Consider the following 18,795-nt stretch of genomic DNA (forward strand, 5'->3'; position numbering starts at 1 on the left):
TCATTTAGATTTGGGGTTTGGGGGCTGTACTTGTTATGGCACCTAATAGTACCGTAAATAATTCCCTACTCAAAATCACGGACTGGAAGGGCTGAGGTACAACTAAAATCTTCCTCCACACCCTATATTCTTCCCACGGCATTTTCTTTTCTAGTCTATGAAAGGCAGCAGGATCTGGACTCAGGCCGGAATCTCCATCATAGAATCAGGATGAGCATCTGGCTGGAACAGAGTTTATCCTAAATCCCTTAGGAAATTGAGTTTGATGGATGGGGTGCAGAAAAGCAAGTGCTCAGGGTGTCATGGAATACACAGGAATGGTGGATTGGATAAATCAACATGAGCATTGCGGAGGGTGAGCTCAGAGCCAAATCTGCAAGGGAATCTCAGTATGGATGGCCAATTCCTCAGGCTCCGTAAAGGCAGATGTCTTTAAGATGCAGCATAACCTCTTTCAAATGTATGGCTTCCTCTTTCTCCATATAACCAACCCAACACAGAACAACTTCTCAAAGATATTTTATTGTTCTTTTAATAAACCTAAGCTCTCTCTTTTCTTTCCCACTACAGAAATGTATTGGCCTAACATAAAGAAATCCCTAACTACAAATTCAAACATTGGCTATTAATAGTCAACTGCTAAAATTTAAAAAATAAAATAAAAAGAACACTTCTTATATAGTACATTCCTTTGAAAAGCACTTGTATTTCCCATTATTGAAGCAATGGTATTTTATTTTATTCAGCCAAACATAAGAATTTGAAGCCGTTGTAGACTATCCAGAGGAAGTTTGCAGACAGAATTTTCTTTCAGAGATTAAAGCACGTTTGAGCAAAATGCTTAGCATTTTATCATACATAGGAGATCCCTTCAGAACTGGGGACTGGGGCTTTGTCAGGTGGTGGAAAAGGCCTTTATTACTGCATTTAATGCCTTGTGTTATACTTAGTTTTGTTCATTCCGAGCACTGGGTTTGAAGTCTAACAGACATGATGTTCGGGGATTCATCATAAGGTTTTGGTCTCTGAAATCCAACGAATATTCAGATCAAGCCACGTTGGCTTCTTCCCAAGAGATACTCACAAGGGACAATGACAAATGGGAAAACTCAGCAAAATGTTATTAGTTGAGCTTGTGCCCAAAAACCACATGAAGAGCTCTCTGGTACATTCAACAGAAAAGAAAGCAGAATTCACCTGAAGCCTTGGAAACAGGGATCCACTCCAATTCCATAGACTAAAACCCCAGTTACTACCAGATGGCTGTTCTGCTCATGACTGAAAGGATGACAACATTTAAGCTTGAATAAGAGAGACAGAGAAGGACAGAAAGAAAAGGAAGAGAGGGAGAGGGAGGGGGAGGGAGAGGGAGAAATTGTCATTACCTTAGTGCTGACCTTGTACATATAGTCATCCTTACCTCTGGTATACCAAGCGGAATCAGATTTCCAGAATTTACCTATCAAATGAAGAATACCTGAGTGAAGAGGAAAAGGAAAGCAAAGGAGGGAGAGTTGAACCCTGCTGGTGCACCTTACACCCTAGAAACCTACAGTGGTGCTCACAGAAGCCCTCTATTTGTGTGGCCTCATGAAAGTCGTTGGTCCTATCTGCCTTGACCTTCCTCAGATAATTGACATAGTAAATAAAAGGAATAAAATACATAAAGCCTCTAAAGCAATGCCTAGACTCAAAAAATCTGGCGCCTTTCCTAGCTCAGATCAAAATAAGGGAAAGTCTGAGCCTAATATAAAGGTCAGGTGGCCCCAGCTGCAGAAAGAAGAATGGAAAAGCTGAGAAGGGATTCAGGATTAGGATGATGACACAGTCAAACTGGAATAAGAACCAGAATTCCTGGACCAGAAGAAACAAGAGCCTGGCTCACTATGAGACTGGAGTACAGGTCATGATGAGATCCTCAGGCAGGTTATATATCCAAGGATATTTTTTTTTTCCTTTCTGATTAAGAAGCTGGTTAGTTTCAGAGCCTGAAGCAAACCAGGCCTGCTCTGGGGACTAAATGGCCTGTGCTGCAGGAGATCATTGAAACATGAGGCAGGGAGCCAGGCAGGTCATTATTTTTTCCAGGTGCCAACCTACAAAGGGAGTGGAATCTGGCAACTGCCAACACTTTTGACAATTGTCATTTGATTTAATTGTTCTGAGGCAGCATGGCTCAGCAGTAAATACACTTAGGAGGCTCACAGAGAACTCAGATATTCTGGTGGCCACTGTGGCATGAACAACTGAATAACTCTATCAAAAGGAGGGCAGGCCAGGGGAGGGAGAGAAAGACAGCTGTGAGAAGAACTGGGCTGCCCTATTGTTCTAGTAGGAAAAAAAGTCCAGGACTCAGAGCTCAGCAGTTCCTCTACTGGGCCCTGATCCCTAATCTAGAGGTTTATGCAAAGTTGCTTTTTGTGGAAGTCTCTGGTCTACTGGGGATGATGGGGTAGTTGAGCTTTCGTAGGTTTTCCAAGACTAGGGTTTAGAAGGGATTTTTTTTAAAAAACCAGAGGTGTTGAATAAAGGTTCAAAGTTACAAAATCAGACTATGGAAAGATAATTACTTATATTTATTAAACAATTACAATAGCCAAAGCACTATGTTAAGTGCTTCTATGGATTATCTCATTTCCTCCACTAATTAACCCTAATGTCTTAGTCTGTTTTGTGCTGCTATCACATAATACCGGAGACTTGGCAATTTATAAAGAACAGAAATGTATTCTCTCACTGTTCTGGAGGCTGGGAAATCCAAGATCAAGCCAGTGGTATCTGGTGTAGGCCTTCTTATTGTATCCTCACATGCCGAAGGTGGAAGAGCAAGAGAGCGAACCCACTCCATCCATTTTTATAGTGGCATTAATCTATTCATGGGGGCTCAGGCCTCATGACCCAAACACCTCCCCAAAATCCTCAAAAACCAATGCTGTTGAATTAGGGATTACGTTTCCAACACAGGAATACTGGGGGACACATTCAGACTGTAACACCTATAGATTCGAAACAATTGTAATACCAATTGTTTAGATGATGAAACTGAGGCTTCCATGTGTTAAATAACTCCCCCTAGAATACGCACAGCTGGTAAGCAGCCCCTCAGGAACCCACTCTAATGCTCACACTTCAAACCGCACTCCCATGTTGCCAGGAATCTGAAGTTTGATGAAAACATACCTAGTGGCTGCTAGGATGCATTTGGCTGCAAGTAAGAGATTGCTCGACTGATAGCGTAAAGTGTAACAGTTACTGTTTACTTAATGAAGTCACACCCCATAGATATAAGGTCCCTGTCCAAAGTCTCTGAAGGTTGCTTGGCCTATCGTTACTGAAAGAAATGGCCACATTGCAAGTATGACATTCTCACTTAACAGCTCCCATCCCATTTCTCTGTTCCCTTTTACAGCAAGACTCATTAAAAGTATTTCCCATACCCTTTTGTCTCTCCTTCATCTCCTGCCATTCTTCCTGGAACCCAATCCAATCGGGCCATTTCCTGAACCGCCCCACTGAAACACTTCTTTAAAAGTCACCAGTGACCTCCACATTGCCTAATTCAACAGTCAATTCTCAGCCCTTACTCTTAACCCATCAACAGCACCTCATACACAGGATGACCCATCCTTTGAGAAACACCTTCTGACTTTGCTTCCAGGACTCCGCTCATTCTTGGTTCCCCCCGCTTTCATCTTTATAGTCACTCCATCTCTGTCCTGTCTTCTGGTTTCTCCTTGCCTGTCAACCTCCAAATTTTATGTGCCTCAAGGCTCAGGATTTAGGCATCATTTTACTGTACTTGCTACACAATCCCTAGGTAATATTATCCAGCAGAGCTTTAAACACCGTTTATAAACTTATCAAAAGGTATTTCTCCAGCATTAAATTTCAAACCTGAACATAAAATTGACTTTTTGACATCTACACTTAGATATCTCCAAAGTTCACATGTCCCAAACTGAACTAAGTTTCACTCCCTTTCCCAAGCCTAATTTGTCCTCAGTCTGACTCTTCTCATTAAACAGCAGCTCTGTTCTTCCAGTTGCTCAGGTCTGAAACACTGGAATCATCCTTTTTCTTTACCTTTATCAGCCTACATTCAAGCCATCAGAAAATCCTGTTGGATCTTTGAGATACATCTAGTATCAGGCCCACTTCTTAGTATCTCTCATCCTACACCTTTAAGATGATGGTCTAAGCCCCCATCACCTCCTACATGAGCTATCAAAATAGTATCTTACTGTTCTCTGTATTTCCACCTTTGCTCTACTATATTACATGCTCCGAAGAGCAATCAGAGTCATTTTTTTAAAAATGCAAATCGCTCCTTAACTCTAAATGTTCTAATAGCTCCCCCTACTCATTCAGCTTGCTTGCAAAATCCAAAAACCTGTTCTCTGGCCTCCCATTACCTCTTTGATCTTAATTCCTGTCTCTCTCACCCAAGCTCAGTATAACTGTGGGTTCTGACCTACTTAGAATGTTATATAGTCAATTTAGATAGTAATGACCAGGACATTTTAATGAAATAGAATAAAATATAAGAGACACTATCACAGTGCATTACACATGGTAAAGGTGGGTTCTTTTGTGAAACTTTGAATTCTGTGTACGTGAGGGCATGTGTGTGTGTACTGGGTTAGAATATAAACTTTCTCACTGTGGGTCATGGTCCAAAAGTTTGGCACTAGCTCACCCTGCTCCAGTCACTCAGATACCTTTTTAATTTCTCCAACATGCCAATCATTCTATCGCCTGAAGGACTTTGCCCTTATTACTCTCTCGCCTGGAATTTTCTTATACAAGATATCTGCTCCCTCACTTCTTTTCACTCCTTACTCAAGATTAACCCGATTAAAGAGGTCTTTTCTAGTCACACTGTATAAAACAGCACCCCGTCGCTATTTCCCCACTCTGCTTAACTTTTCTTCATATTGCTTCTCACCACTACAGGTTAAATTTTATAACTAGATTATCAGCTACCTTCCTCCATTATAAGTTCCATTAGGGTAGGGATTTTGCTCTGTTTACTACGTTTCTAGAGATCCTATTTTAGTTTCTGGCACACAGTGGGAACTCAATAAGTATTTTTCAAATACATTAATTACACAACCCAAACAAGGAGAAGGGCAGCCGCAGAAATAATTCTCTAACCACCATTTGTTGTGTTAACAGAGTAGTCTCCAGCAACTTTCCTCTTTCATCTCCTTGTTCAGAAATTGATCATATGACTACCCCCAAAGCAGTATCAGTCAAAGAGGAATTCAATTTCCACTTTTGGCTTAGAATCATGGCTCATTCTGAGGAGATGGTGGTGGAGCTTCCTACCTGGTGCCTGCACAAAATTGGATTCTATTAGTCAAGAAGGACTTGGGGTGCAGGAGGGATGGATGTTCTAGGTAATTAGTAAGGTATGTCACAAAGACCTCAAAATTTTCAGGCCTGCTCAGCAGTGAGGTATAAGACCTATGCCCTCAGAGGCATGCAGTATGGAGGAAGAAGACTCTAAGAAGGGCCAAGGGAATCGTCCAAACCCAGAGCCCATAAGTGGTGAATCTGTAATTCAAACTTGGGTTGTTTTGGCCCAATCTCTACTCTTCTAAGCTTTGAACCTCAATTACTTTGTGTCTGTGAATTTCAACTTCCTGAATGTGTAAAAGGGAATGTCATTAGCTACTCAGGAAAATAAGATAACTTCATAGCAGAAAGGACTAAGACACAATTTATAAATCTTAGAACTATTCTGGTTGTGATTTATTGAACACAGAATTTTGTCAGGCAGGGCTTTCTCATTCTTTGAAGGGAGAAACTGACCCCCTCAACATATGAGCCATTTGTCTTTCTTGAAAAATCTGTGATGTAAAAATATAAAATTCCTGCAACTGGAGTCTAGGCATTTTAGTTTGTTTAGTTTGAATCCTAACTCCAGCTAGATGGCTTTGGGTAAATCACTTAAACCTTCTGAACCTAAGTGTTTTTGTCTGAAAATGGTTATATTTGTACTTTTCTCATGAGATTGCTGCAATTACTAAGAAACATATATATGTGTATAGTATGTTGTAAAATAGGTGAGCAACAGTTTTAATAGTGCAATTAATCTTCAATGCCCACAATATCCTATCATATTTTAATTTTTGGAGGAAAGAAGGGGCTAATTAACTTCCAGTTTCTCTTAACCATGTTCTATTCTCTGCAATGAGGAGTCAAATCTCACCAAATGCTCTTCTTTCTCGAGATGAGAATAAGACATTTCTCCAGGAGGATTGATCTCTCTCATTAGGAGGGGTAGGAGAAGCCTCATCAAAACGCTGAGTGTACTTCAAGTAGGGAAGGAAGAAGCTAGGGCGGAAACATGAGCTGAAAGCTCCCAGCTCCCTAAATAAGCTGAATTCCTTGCCCAGCAGTCACGAATCCATATTGGGCCCTGTGTGTGGGCATCAGGTTGGAGGCCTCCTTATCTGCCTTCCCCAGCTCCTGGCACAGAGTCAGGACGGGCCCCAACTCCATTTTAAATAGCAGGGAGAGTTTAGTTGCTCCATCTCGGGGGATATCAACAAATTCATATCCAAAAATGTTTAGTGAACATTTCTGTGTGAGGCATTCTTCTAAGGTCTGGGGATAAAACCATGAAAAAGATAGACAAAATCTCTGTTTTGATGAAGCTTATGTGGCAATACATTTCAGAACAATTAAACTAATAAAGCGGCTTCAGCTAGATGTGAGTGCTGTGAGGAAAATGAAATAGGGTAATGTGAGAGGGTGGCAGGGCAGGACGACAGAACTCCATCAAATAAGGCAGTTCTGGGAAAACGTTTCTAAGACACATTTGAACAGAGACAGGAAAAATTATGGGGTAGGTCTTATTCCTGTCCTGAATACAGGCCGTCCTCATTATACACAATAGTGCAGGGCCACGAAAGTGACCACACACGCTGAAGAAAGCAATCTTAACCCTAGAAAACAATACGATTTCATGACCTTTAAAAATGTTTGTCAAAGCATGTCTCTGTCATTCATAAATGTAAAGAGACATAAAATAAAACTAATACAATAGTCCAATTTCCCTCCTATGTATATCCTTTCTGTGTGACAGAATTGTTTCTGTCCCATTCACATTAGATTTGCTGAAGACAATGGAACATGAGCAGAAGTGATAAGGTAACTTCTGAGCCAAGTTTCAAGAACTAGCCCTGGGTTTGCCTTGTCTTTATTTTCTGTCATAATTAGGGGCTGCTCCGTATGCTGGTAAAGTGAGGATACTGTAGACCACCACACAGTGCTCTTGAAAGGTGAATGAGAAATACACCCTTATCATCCCAGGTGATGAAATTAGTGCATATCAAAAACACCCGGAGGACTTGGTAAAGCAGAGATTGATGGACCCCATCCTTAGACTTTCTCATCAGTAGGTCTGGGGTAGAGTCCAAGACCCTGCATTTCTGACAAGTTCCCAGGTGACACTGTTGCTGCTGTAAGAATCGCTGTTCTAAGCCATGAAAATCTGGGGATTCAGTTGTTAGCGCAGTGTAACTTAGCCTACGCTAACTGGTACAGAGGGGAATAAAGCAGTTATACAGTTTTTGTTTTGTTTTGTTTTGTTTTGTTTTAAGAGTAATTCAGGCAGAAGGTACTTCAGGGTTTTGGAATCAGATTTAAGTTAAAATCCAACTACTTACTGTGAACCAGGCAGTATGCCAAGATACATGACGCTGAATGAGAATTCCTGCTCTCAGGAAGCTTATACCTTTTGGAATATTTATTCAAGTCAAAAAATGACACCTTAACTACTTCTGTTGCCCAAGAGAGTGACACTTTTGATTCTGCTAAATGACTTTATATTGAATCAAGATGAGTTAATTTCATTATTATTTCTTCCAGAGATTTCAAATTTGGTTAAAGATATTCTGGTTACACCTGATCTATTATTGCAGAAAACGTTAACCGAAGATTCTATTGGATGGACATCAACAGCTTCGAATGTGTAATGAGTAGCAAGAAAAAAATAGCCTTCAGTAGAATAGGGAGGAACGCTTCAAAGAAAAGTAACATACGAGCTAGGGAGATTGTCCTGATGTCTTTCCAGATTCTGGTTCCAATTCTATCCTAAGGCCCAGCTGTTTTCTTCTTCTTGGGTGGCTTACATGAGATACTTACGTATTTTTATAATGAAATCCCCCAATCCCTGTATCTTTTTTTGCTTTAGCAGACCCCAGTGGATATTTATAACTTACATCCAAAGAATCACAAGAATGAAATTTTAAAACAAATAAATGCAATACACTGTGATAAGTGCAGAGAAACTGGTCTATTGAATGCACTGTGAATGACTGATGGACTGATCATGCTAACAACTCAAGCACATTGTCCTTATGCTCTCAGACTGCAAGATAAATGTAATTACATACTTCTTTGGCAGCACTTAAATATATAATAACTACTAAGATATTATTTTCAACTGACCAGACACTGCTTTTAGACAGGATATCCTACAGGGGATTGTAGGAGGTGGAGTCTTCTGTTTGTACTCAGAGCCAATGAGGGGGAAGACCTGAAAGGAAGAGGATGTATGTTAAGGCTTTACTAGGTTTTAATCATTGTCTAGCCCAATGCTAACCCAAGGCCTCAGAGGAGCCCCCTGCGTGGTTCCAGAAACCAACTTCAGCCCTGCTTCCTGTACCAAAGCACTCAAATTCCCATCTTGATCATTGATGTGTGACATTACCTGCTGATGGAAATGTTTGTTCTTTTTTTTTTTTCTTGAGATGGAGTCTCACTCTGTCACCCAGACTACAGTGCAGTGGCATGATCTTGGCTCACTGCAACCTCTGCCTCCCGGGTTCAAGCACTTCTCCTGCCTCAGCCTCCCGAGAACCTGGGCCTACAGGCACCTGCCACCATGTCCGGCTAATTTTTATATTTTTCGTAGAGATGGGGTTTCACCATGTTAGCCAGGTTGGTCTTGAACTCCTGACCGCATGATCCGCCTGCCCCAGCCTCCCAAAGCGCCAGGATTACAGGCGTGAGTCACTGCGCCCGGCCTGTTCTCATTTTCTAAATGAGATCTGTTCAGTGCACACACTACAAGGGGGATGATGAGGCATAACTGCCTCTTAAGGTGCATTCATTCCTTCATTTATTCATCCACCCATCCAATCATGCATTTACTCTTTTAAAATGTAATTAGCAGCCACGTATCATGAGTCAGACTGCATGCTGTAGATATACAAATGCAATAGATACAAACAAAAGTAAAATATTATTTCTACCTTCCAAGAATCTGCAGTCTTATCTAGTAGATAAGAGCATTGACTTTGAAGTTTCTTCATCTTTAAAATGACTTGTTTACTATAAATTGGTTTAAATATTCACTGAGATATCACATGTAACTAAAGGATAAAGAACACTCTGGTATTCCGATAAGTGTTCCGATAGTATGTATTCTTCTATCCCTTTACTTTTAACTTATCTGTGCCTTTATATAAGGGATTTATTACAAAAAACAGTCAGGTCTTGCTTTTTCATCCAATCTGACCATCTCTGGAGTGTTATACCATTTTGATATAATGTAATTATCAATGTGGTTGGCATTTAAACCACCATATTGAATATTTTTTCCTCTTTTACTACCCTCTTTTGAATTAAGTATACTTTAGTATTTCATTTTGTTTCCAATATTGGCTTAATCACTGTACTTTTGTTTTTATTTTTAGCTGTGGCTCTCAAGTTTACAATATACAACTTTAATCACAGTCTTCCTTCAAACAACATTATACTACTTCATGAATAGCATAAGAATTATATATCATTGCCATTTCTTTTCCCTCTTCCCATCCCTTGTCCTCTTATTGTTTTACAATTTTCTTCTAATGTGATAAACCCCATAATATGTTGTAAACATCTTTGCTTGAAACGGTCAATTAATTTTTAAAGTGATTACAAATGAGGAAAACAAGTATTTCACATTTATTCCAATAGTTACCACTTCTGGTGGTATTTATTCCTTTTTATAGATTGCAAATCCTATCTGATATCATTTTTCTTATGCCTAAAGAGCCTAAAGTTTCTTGTAATGCAGCTTTTTGTAAATTGTCCCAGCTTGTATTTTTCCAGTTTTCTTTTTGTCCTAATTTTTGAAAAATGTTTTCACTGTAGAAACCACATTTTCTATTCAATCCTTTAAGTACATCACCTCAGTGTCTTCTAGTCTGCACGCACTTTGAGAAGTCTGCTGGGATTGTTAAATTTATTCCCCTGTATGCGATGTGCCCCTCCCTCAGCTGCTTTTGTCTTTATCTTCAGATCAATGTTTTCAGATATTTAACTCTGATGTGTATTTATATGATTTTCTTCAAATTTCTCTATTCGCTACTCACAATTCACTGAGTTTTTTGATTCTGTATCATTCTCATCAAATAAAAAAAATTTTTTTTATTGTAATTTTTTTATTGGAAAACAAATATACAAGTTGGAATGGATTTTGAGGCAAATTGTGCCATAAGCAGATTTTAAGTGGCTAAACAAAGTTTAAAAAGCAAGTAACAATAAAAGAAAATGTTTCTGGTACAGGACCAGCAGTGCAAAAAAATAGTGTACAAGTACCTGGATAATACACCCGTTTTGCAATAGTGCAACTTTTAAGTACATATTGTTGACTGTCCATAGCCCACGCAGAGTTACAATTCCACACTTCAACAACATGCTGACAGTTCCTAAAGAAAACTACTTTTAAAAAAGGCATAGCCCAGATGTCCCCTCATTTGACCAACTCCATCTAACTTCAGATGTACAGAAAGGCTTAGATATATCCAGAGTAACCACATGCAACATGTTACTTGATCAATTTTCTAAAATAAGGTTTCAGGACAATGACAGTAAGATAAGGGAAGAAAACATGGAGGAATGAAGTCCTAATTACTATACATGCATATTTTTTTGACAGTAGGGAGAAACCTTTTACAGATAAGTTCATTACTCCGTCAAATGTTTTCTGGTTTCCCTCCTTCTGAAATTCTACACATACATCATTTAGATTGTTTTACACTGCCTCACAGAAGATTTTCTTGCAGATGTTATAAAAGATTTGAGTTCCTCAAGCTTGGAGTTCCTGAACCGTGACCTCTCCATGCTGCCCCTGTGCAACTGTGGAGGCAGGGGTAGCTAATGCAGACCTGCAGCTCAGGCTGCCCACTGCACTGGGAGCAATTGGGTTGCTTTGTCTCTGATTCAGAAAGCTCATGTCACATGCCAGAATCTGGGAAACTATAGCAGTAAGGTGACATCTCAGATACTTCACTGTTCTAAACAGTGGACACCACATCATCCTTTACACCACACAGCATAGGCCAGTCGTGATAATTCTATCCCCTCTTGACAGAGATCCACTAGGGTATGAACATTAGCTCTGATTCTAACCAATGGTATATGAGAGGAAGCTAACATTGTGGTGCTTCTGGACAACACTGTTTTCTAAGATAGAGAAGAAAGAGGAGGAAGAGGAGGGAGGAAGAGGAGGGAGGAAGAGGAGGGAGGAAGAGGAGGGAGGAAGAGGAGGGAGGAAGAGGAGGGAGGCAGGGAGCAGAGGCAGGAGCAGGAGGTGGAGAAGAAAATGGCAGCACAGGCTCTAGCCCTGTTTTTCTCCTGAGTGGCTATTTTTAATCCGTCCAAAAATCAGTCAAAAGATCCTGAAAATAGAAGAGCAGAAATATGGAAAGAACCTGGGTCCTAGATCATATGGTTGACTTAATGAATCCACTAACCCTGGAAGCTTCCTATATGTGAACTTTTCTTTGCCTGAAATAAATTTTCCTATTGTTTTTACCAGTTTGAGTCAGAGTCTGTTATTTTAAGCCATTATCATCCTATAGAAACAGATAGAGACAGAGACAGAGAGACACAGAAACCATGAGAGAAACAGGAAAAAAGGAGAGAGAGAGAGGAAAAGAGGAGAGAGAAGAAAGAAAGATTTATTCAGAAGATCAATCCTGAGAGCCTAATATAGACCAGAAACCTCATCCACACTAAAAGGCAGTAAAGACTAACCAGACAGAGAAGGACACCCCCCTTGAGATGGAGGACTGGGGACAAGGAGAAAATTGGTCATCAAAAAACAGTAGTTTTGGGGAAGTATTTTGTTTGGAGACAGGGGCTTGCTCTGTCACCCAGGCTAAAGCTCAGTGGCACAATCACTGCTCACTACAGCCTTGATCTCCTGGGCTCAAGTGATCCTCCTACCTCAGCCTCCAGTGTAGCTAGGACCACAAGCATGCACCACCATGCCCAGATAAAAGTTTATTTTTTATGTTTTGTAGAGACAAATTCTCACTATGTTGCCCAGGTTGGTCTTCAACCCTTGGAAGCTGGAATACCTTACCCCAAATCTGCAGGCTCTTAGAGTCCTTCTGCTTGCAGTTATACAGTCCAACAGTTAATTTTACTGTTGTTGTTGTTGTTACTGTAACAAAAGAGCCTGAGGGAGAGAGATAAAAGGTGAGAGAACATTGGTCCCACATCAAATAGAGCATGTTCTCAGTTCCAGTCTTCTAAGAGATCCATGGAGGCTGCTGATGAAGATCTCTGGAGAGCACAAAGAGGGGACCAGCAACACCTATGGCCTTCCTCTCCATTTATCGTCTTCTCAGCCCTCTACCACCACTCACTCATCACCCCATCCCAATTTTAGTCCCCATTCTCCCAGGGCTGGCTTTGGATGTAACTATCTCTGTGATGTTTCAGGGAATATAGGTTAGGCCTTCTGATTCTCAGTTATTGTGGGCATCACAGTGCTTGGCATGTACAGAACTCTCTATTGGATGGATGGATGGATGGACAGATGGATGGATAGATGGATGGATAAGTGGATGGACGGTAGAATAATAATTAAATTTCTGAGTTTCAGAATCAGGCAGAATTGGTTTAGAATCCAAGTTCCATTACTTACTACCTCAGTAATCATGGGCAGATGATAAAGTTTTTCCACAATATGGTTTTCTCATTGGAAAAATACTACTTAAATCATGGAGTAGAATATTCAGTAAATATTAGCTTTTCAGATGTCATTATAGGAGCTAGCTTACTGGATATTGAAGAACCTTCCTTCAAGATTATTCTGATAATGATGAACAAGATGAGGTAGATGTTCAGGTAGGGAAAGAGAAGGAAAAGTATAAAAGATCATATAAAATTCAAGAATGAATTAAATGACTCTTGGCATCTGAAGACCAACGCTAAGATAAGTAGACTAAGCAACCAGCTACAGGGATCTCAATGTACATCCAAAAGTAATTTAGAGAGAAGGAAAAGGGAGAGGTATATACTCCACTTTCTCCTTCTGTAAACTTGAGAAAGTGAGTTTGGAAGTGGTTTCAGTTTTCATTGCTGATGTTCTAACTTGGAAAGCCACTGGAAAGTAGTTAACTTTAAAGGCTCTGATTGAAAATTATCTGTAATTTCTCTCCCCATGGGCATTAACAGATAGAAATCTTTAAGAGTCAGTGTCCAGGCCAGGAGCAGTGGCTCAAGCCTGTAATCCCAGCACTTTGGGAGGCCAAGGCAGGCGGATCACAAGGTCAAGAGTTTGAGACCAGGCTGGCCAACAAGGTGAAACCCTGTCTCTCTAAGAATACAAAAATTAGCTGAGCTGAGCCTCTAATCCTAGCTACTCGGGAGGCTGAGGCAGGAGAATCACTTGAACCCAGGAGGCAGAGGTTGCAGTGAGCCAAAATCGCACCACTGCACTCTGGCCTGGGTGACAGAGCAAGGCTCCGTTTTGGGAAAAAATAAATAAATAAATAAATAAATAAATAAATAAGAGAGTCAGTGTCCATACAGGAAGTCAGGAGCCACATTAGGTATTTCAAAAAGAAAAGACGAAGTACAAAGAACTAGTTTTCAACATGTTGCCAAGGCCTGAATACAAAAAGAAGACGGTATGATAACATGATAACACAGAGATGATTAACTGCAGGGAATAGCGACCACCTCAGGGCTGGAGGAACATGGGATGAGAGAAGGCATTAGCAGAGCTCAGGAGTGTACCTGCTACAGCAGGGCTGGGATGCCACCCAGTCAGAGCTGGAACTGCCCAGGAGAGATGGCCCTGGTCAGGGCTAGAGCCACGTAGGAGGGTGCAACTGGAAGAACTGAAGAGGGGCCGCCCTGCTGAGGCTATGGTCACCAAAAAGACAGCAGCTGTGGCTAAAGCTCAGATTATATAAAAGGATGCAGCCCTTTCTGAAGACACAGCCAAAAGCAAGAAAATTGAGCAAATTTGAGACTTTCCTCCCCCTGACAGTGTGTCCTTGTTGGCAAAAGCAAACAAGAAGCCAGATGGTAGGAGAGTTCAGGAAGTGTAATTCACACCAGTTTCCAGCTTTGACATTACAGGAAAAGGTACAGGAAGATCACCTCTACTGGAGAAAGGAGAAGAAACTGTGAGGAAGGAGATGATTACACGGATGATGGCAATGACAGTGATGATGACTACTACAATAAAAATAACAACAACGCCAACAAAGAGCATTTATGACCAGGCACTGTTCTCTAAGCACTTTGCATGTATCGGGAGAGAGAAAGAAGAAAAAGGAGAGGAAACCGGGGGAAAGAGAGTGAAGGAGGAGGAAACCACAGTGCATTGAGATTTAGCATTTCATCCCTGAGAAATTTCATTTTGTCCTTCCTCTCAATCACATCCCTCCTCTGTGCAACGGAGGAAACATTAACATTATTGGATGACAGCTAGGGGCTAGGCACTGTGCTGAGAAATTTTACTACATTACCTTATTCAATTTTCACAAGAATCCTATGTTTAAAAGGCAAATGGGCTAGAGAGGTTAAAATAACTTGCTCACAACCTATGAATAGCTCACAGACAGTAAAATTTAGTTCTGATTCTATCTATCCGAAGCTCATGCTGCTACAAAAATTAAGTGGAAATAGTAAAAGCTGTTCTCAGACACCCAACCAATGCTCATCCCTAGTCTTTCTCAGAATACCGCTTGGATCTACCAGGAGGCTCTGTGGCCCTGGTGCCGCCTTTTAACTAGGAATGTATGGAGTGAGTTGGAAGCCTCTAGCCTGGAGCAAGCCACTCTGCCCTAAATGGGATGTGCTTTGAGAAAGGAGTTTTGAAGTTGATAATGAAAGTCATTCTTCCCCTAATGGAGCTGAAATAGCAGATCTTGAAAGCCTGTCAAGCAAAGAATAGTTTGAAAGAAAAAGAAAAAAAAGACAGAAAAATTAGAAGTGCTACCATAATCCGCTCCCTAAAGAGAGAAATATAATTCAAGAGACAGTAAGCTATCTAAACTGAATAGTAGGAAGAGATCCATAAACTTTCTCACAAGGAGCTGCGGCCGTGAAGGCTCCCTGGTGTACAGGTGCCTCTGTTGGGAGAGGAGCAACCTGAACTGTAGTCGGTCAAGTACGTGTCAATGTGAACAGGTTCAGTGTCCTTTACTGGGGAGACCATCTTGATTTGATAATGGAAGGAGACAGAAGCATTCAGGCCCTAGTGCTCAAAGCAGGAAGGAAAAGAGACCACTGTATTAGTTTTCTATCACTGTTGGTTTCTATCACTACAGAACAAATTATGACACACTTAGTGGCTTAGAAGAACCCACTTATTATCTCACGGTTTCTGTGCATCAGGAGTCTAGGCATGGCTTAGGGTCCTCTGATCAGAGTCTCAAAAGGTGGGTATCAAGTTGTCAGTCAGAACTGGGTTCTTGTATGAGGTCCCCTTTCAACCTCATGTGGTTGTCAGATAGCACTCAATTCCTTGTAGTTGCAGGATTTGTGGACTTGCTTCTTCAAAGCCAGCCACAGAGAAAGAACAGCAGGGAAGATTGAGAAAGTCTCAAGTGAGTACACCAGCAGAACATGCCCTTATGCAACATAACGTATCACAGGAGTGATGTCCATTCACCTTTGATATACTTATTGGTTAGAAGCAAGTGATAAGGCCCATTCACAGAGAAGGAGGGGGAATCCTAGAAGGGCATGAACCCCAAAATCCCCAGAAGCAAGAGTCAGAGTCTGTCTGCCACAATCACTGAGGCTGCAGACCAGAGTAGTGATAAGATGCTGATAAGAACCTCCCTGGCTTTCTTACCTTCTCTCTCTCTCCATCTTACCCGACACACCCACTCTTTTCTCACCTTGCAGTCCCACCAACCCCATAGACCATGCAGCAGCCTCTGATCTTTCCACATTTCCCACGGATCCATTTGCCAGGAAACAACACCAGAAGACTTGGCTGATCAGGGTTTTCCTGAGAAGGCTGGGAGAAGGAAAGAAGGCCTTTGGAGGGCTGTGTGCGCATCAGCAGATACATTTCTAGGGCCTCTGCCCCAGGGCCTAGTGTGGGAATGGAGAGGAACAGATTAGCAGGTGATGAGAAGAGGCATGGCTATGTTTAAACCTTCTCGCCTATCTAATCTCTTATTGACTGAGAAACATCACAGGGAGGTGTCTAGTAGGAATTAACACTAATTCCTTCCCAACTCTTCAGTGTCTTGGCTCGCCCACTGCCTTCTCTGCTGGATGCTCCAAGGGGGGGATGTCAGTGAGAAAGGATCCTGGGTAATTGATTAAGAGACTAACACCCCTCTTTGGAAATACATTATCCCTGATCCCACCAACGCTTCCTTAAATAAAACACAGTAAAAGTGAGATCTGGGGCATCCCACGTGAATTAAGAAAGAAAAATGAAAGTGGGGGCAAACACAGAAACAGCATGGGTTTTATTTAAAGAGAAAAGGAGAAGAGATCAAAGAAAAGAAAAATGAAAGAAAAGGAGAGAAGAGAAAAGAAAAGGACTAATTTTTCTCTTAAAGCTTAATTCTGCTGCTAACTGGATCAGACGAGACCCCCAGGAACCCATTCACTCACAGTGCATAGTTAGGCTTGCTAAAGGGTAGGAGTCAAGGTAGTGAGGCTGCAACAGGAGCCACATGGTCAGGGGCAGGGTCCTGCTGATAACAAAGGTCCTGGGTCTTGTCTCCCAGGTCCAGATTGACCGGTACACAGCCTGATACAGAGGAGATATTCTGGAAATGCTTGTCAAAGGCATCGGTATTTTGTTTTTTATGCCAATCTTAAGTCATTCTCCTCCAAGGCTATGTTACCCCATTTTTATGCACATATTATCCATTCATCCATTTATCAGATATTTATTAAGTGCTACCTACTCAGTGTCAGTCACTGTGATGATAAATAGTGCTCTAATAGTGAATCAGCTGACATGGTTACTTTCCTAATGAGCCCCTGCTGTTGGGCAGAAATCCATACAACCTCAATGGTGTTATAATTAATAAGTTTTAAGTTAGAACCCATAGAAGAGGCACTTAACCCCAATTTTATGGGATATAAAAAACATTTTGGAACAAGTTACATCTAAGACCTAGTTGGTGAAAACAGGCAAGATGGCTTGGCACCGGTGTATTTCATTTAAAGGGAAGAGCACAGTCAAAGGCCCAGATGTCAGAGCAGCACAGTAGATGAACATTATTTAGAATGATGAGAGCAGGGACAAGGGCAAGCTTCCAAGTACAGGAAGGTGATATTGTTTGGCTGTGTCCCCACCTAAATCTCATCTTGAATTGTTGTTCCTATAATCCCCATGTGTCATGGGAGGGACTTGGTGGGAGGTAACTGAATCGTGGGGGCAGTTACCTCTATGCTGCTCTCGTGATAGTATGTGAGTTCTCACGAGATCTGATGGTTTTATAAGGGCATTTCCCCCTTTTGCTGGGCACTTCCTCCTACTGCCACCAGGTGAAGAAGGATGTATTTACTTCCCTTTCTACCGTGATTGAAAGTTGCCTGAGGCCTCCCCAGCCCTGTGGAACTGTGAGTCAATTAAACCTCTTTCCGTTATAAATTACCCAGTCTCAGGTATGTCTTTATTAGCAGTGTGAGAACAGTAATACAGAAGGACAGGGGTCCTGAGACACAAGCCTAGAGGAATGAGCAGAGTTAGTCTATGTTTGGTATTTTCTTCTGAGAGAAATGGAGAACCTCCAGAGGACTTTAAGCAGAAAGAACTACATGATCAGACTTGTGTTTAAAAAGCTTTACCCCTGGCATAGAGAATAGGTTAAAGGAGATAACACTGAAGGTAGTCAAACTAGTTAGGAGGCTAAGACAACAGTCCAGATCAGAGATAAAGGTGACCTGAATATATGGAGAAGATGGGGAGAAACGAAGAGATTTGGTGGAGGGAGGGGATGGAACTGCTAGAACTGAATGACTAATTAGACTCAGGGGGAAGTGTCAGGAATGACTTTCCTCCTGGTATTGGTCTTGTGTAACCGGATGGAGGGTGGTGCCATTTACAGGAGGGAAGACAGATGACGGGCTCAAATACAGAGGAGCTCAGTTATCTATGGAACTTCCAAGTGGAGACACCCAGTAGGTTTCAGGAGGGAAGCCTGGACTAGAGACCAATATTTGGGTAGCATCAGCATGGGGTGGGTAACGAAGGCCACAGCCCAAGTGAGTCTGGGCCAGGAGACATGGATCCTGCAGCCATGCCCCCACCTCTCTGCTCAGGCATCCCTCCCCGGGTCAGACAGCCCACACCAGAAGTGTAGATATGGCTGAGCTCCATTAAAACGAATCTTGCAGCAGTGTTTTGGTCGGGGGACTTCCTTAGCATCAGGTTTGGGCAACAGAAAAGCTTTCTGCTGTTTCTACTGTGATTCCTAGAGCCAGAAATGTGTATTTGGAAAGTTGGCTATTTTTATACTGTCTATATTTGCTGCAATTATTTCCTTTCAGTTTCCTTTACTGTTTAGT

This window comes from Macaca thibetana, chromosome 10 (assembly GCF_024542745.1).
Source record: "Macaca thibetana thibetana isolate TM-01 chromosome 10, ASM2454274v1, whole genome shotgun sequence".
NCBI classification, from domain to species: Eukaryota; Metazoa; Chordata; class Mammalia; order Primates; family Cercopithecidae; genus Macaca; species Macaca thibetana.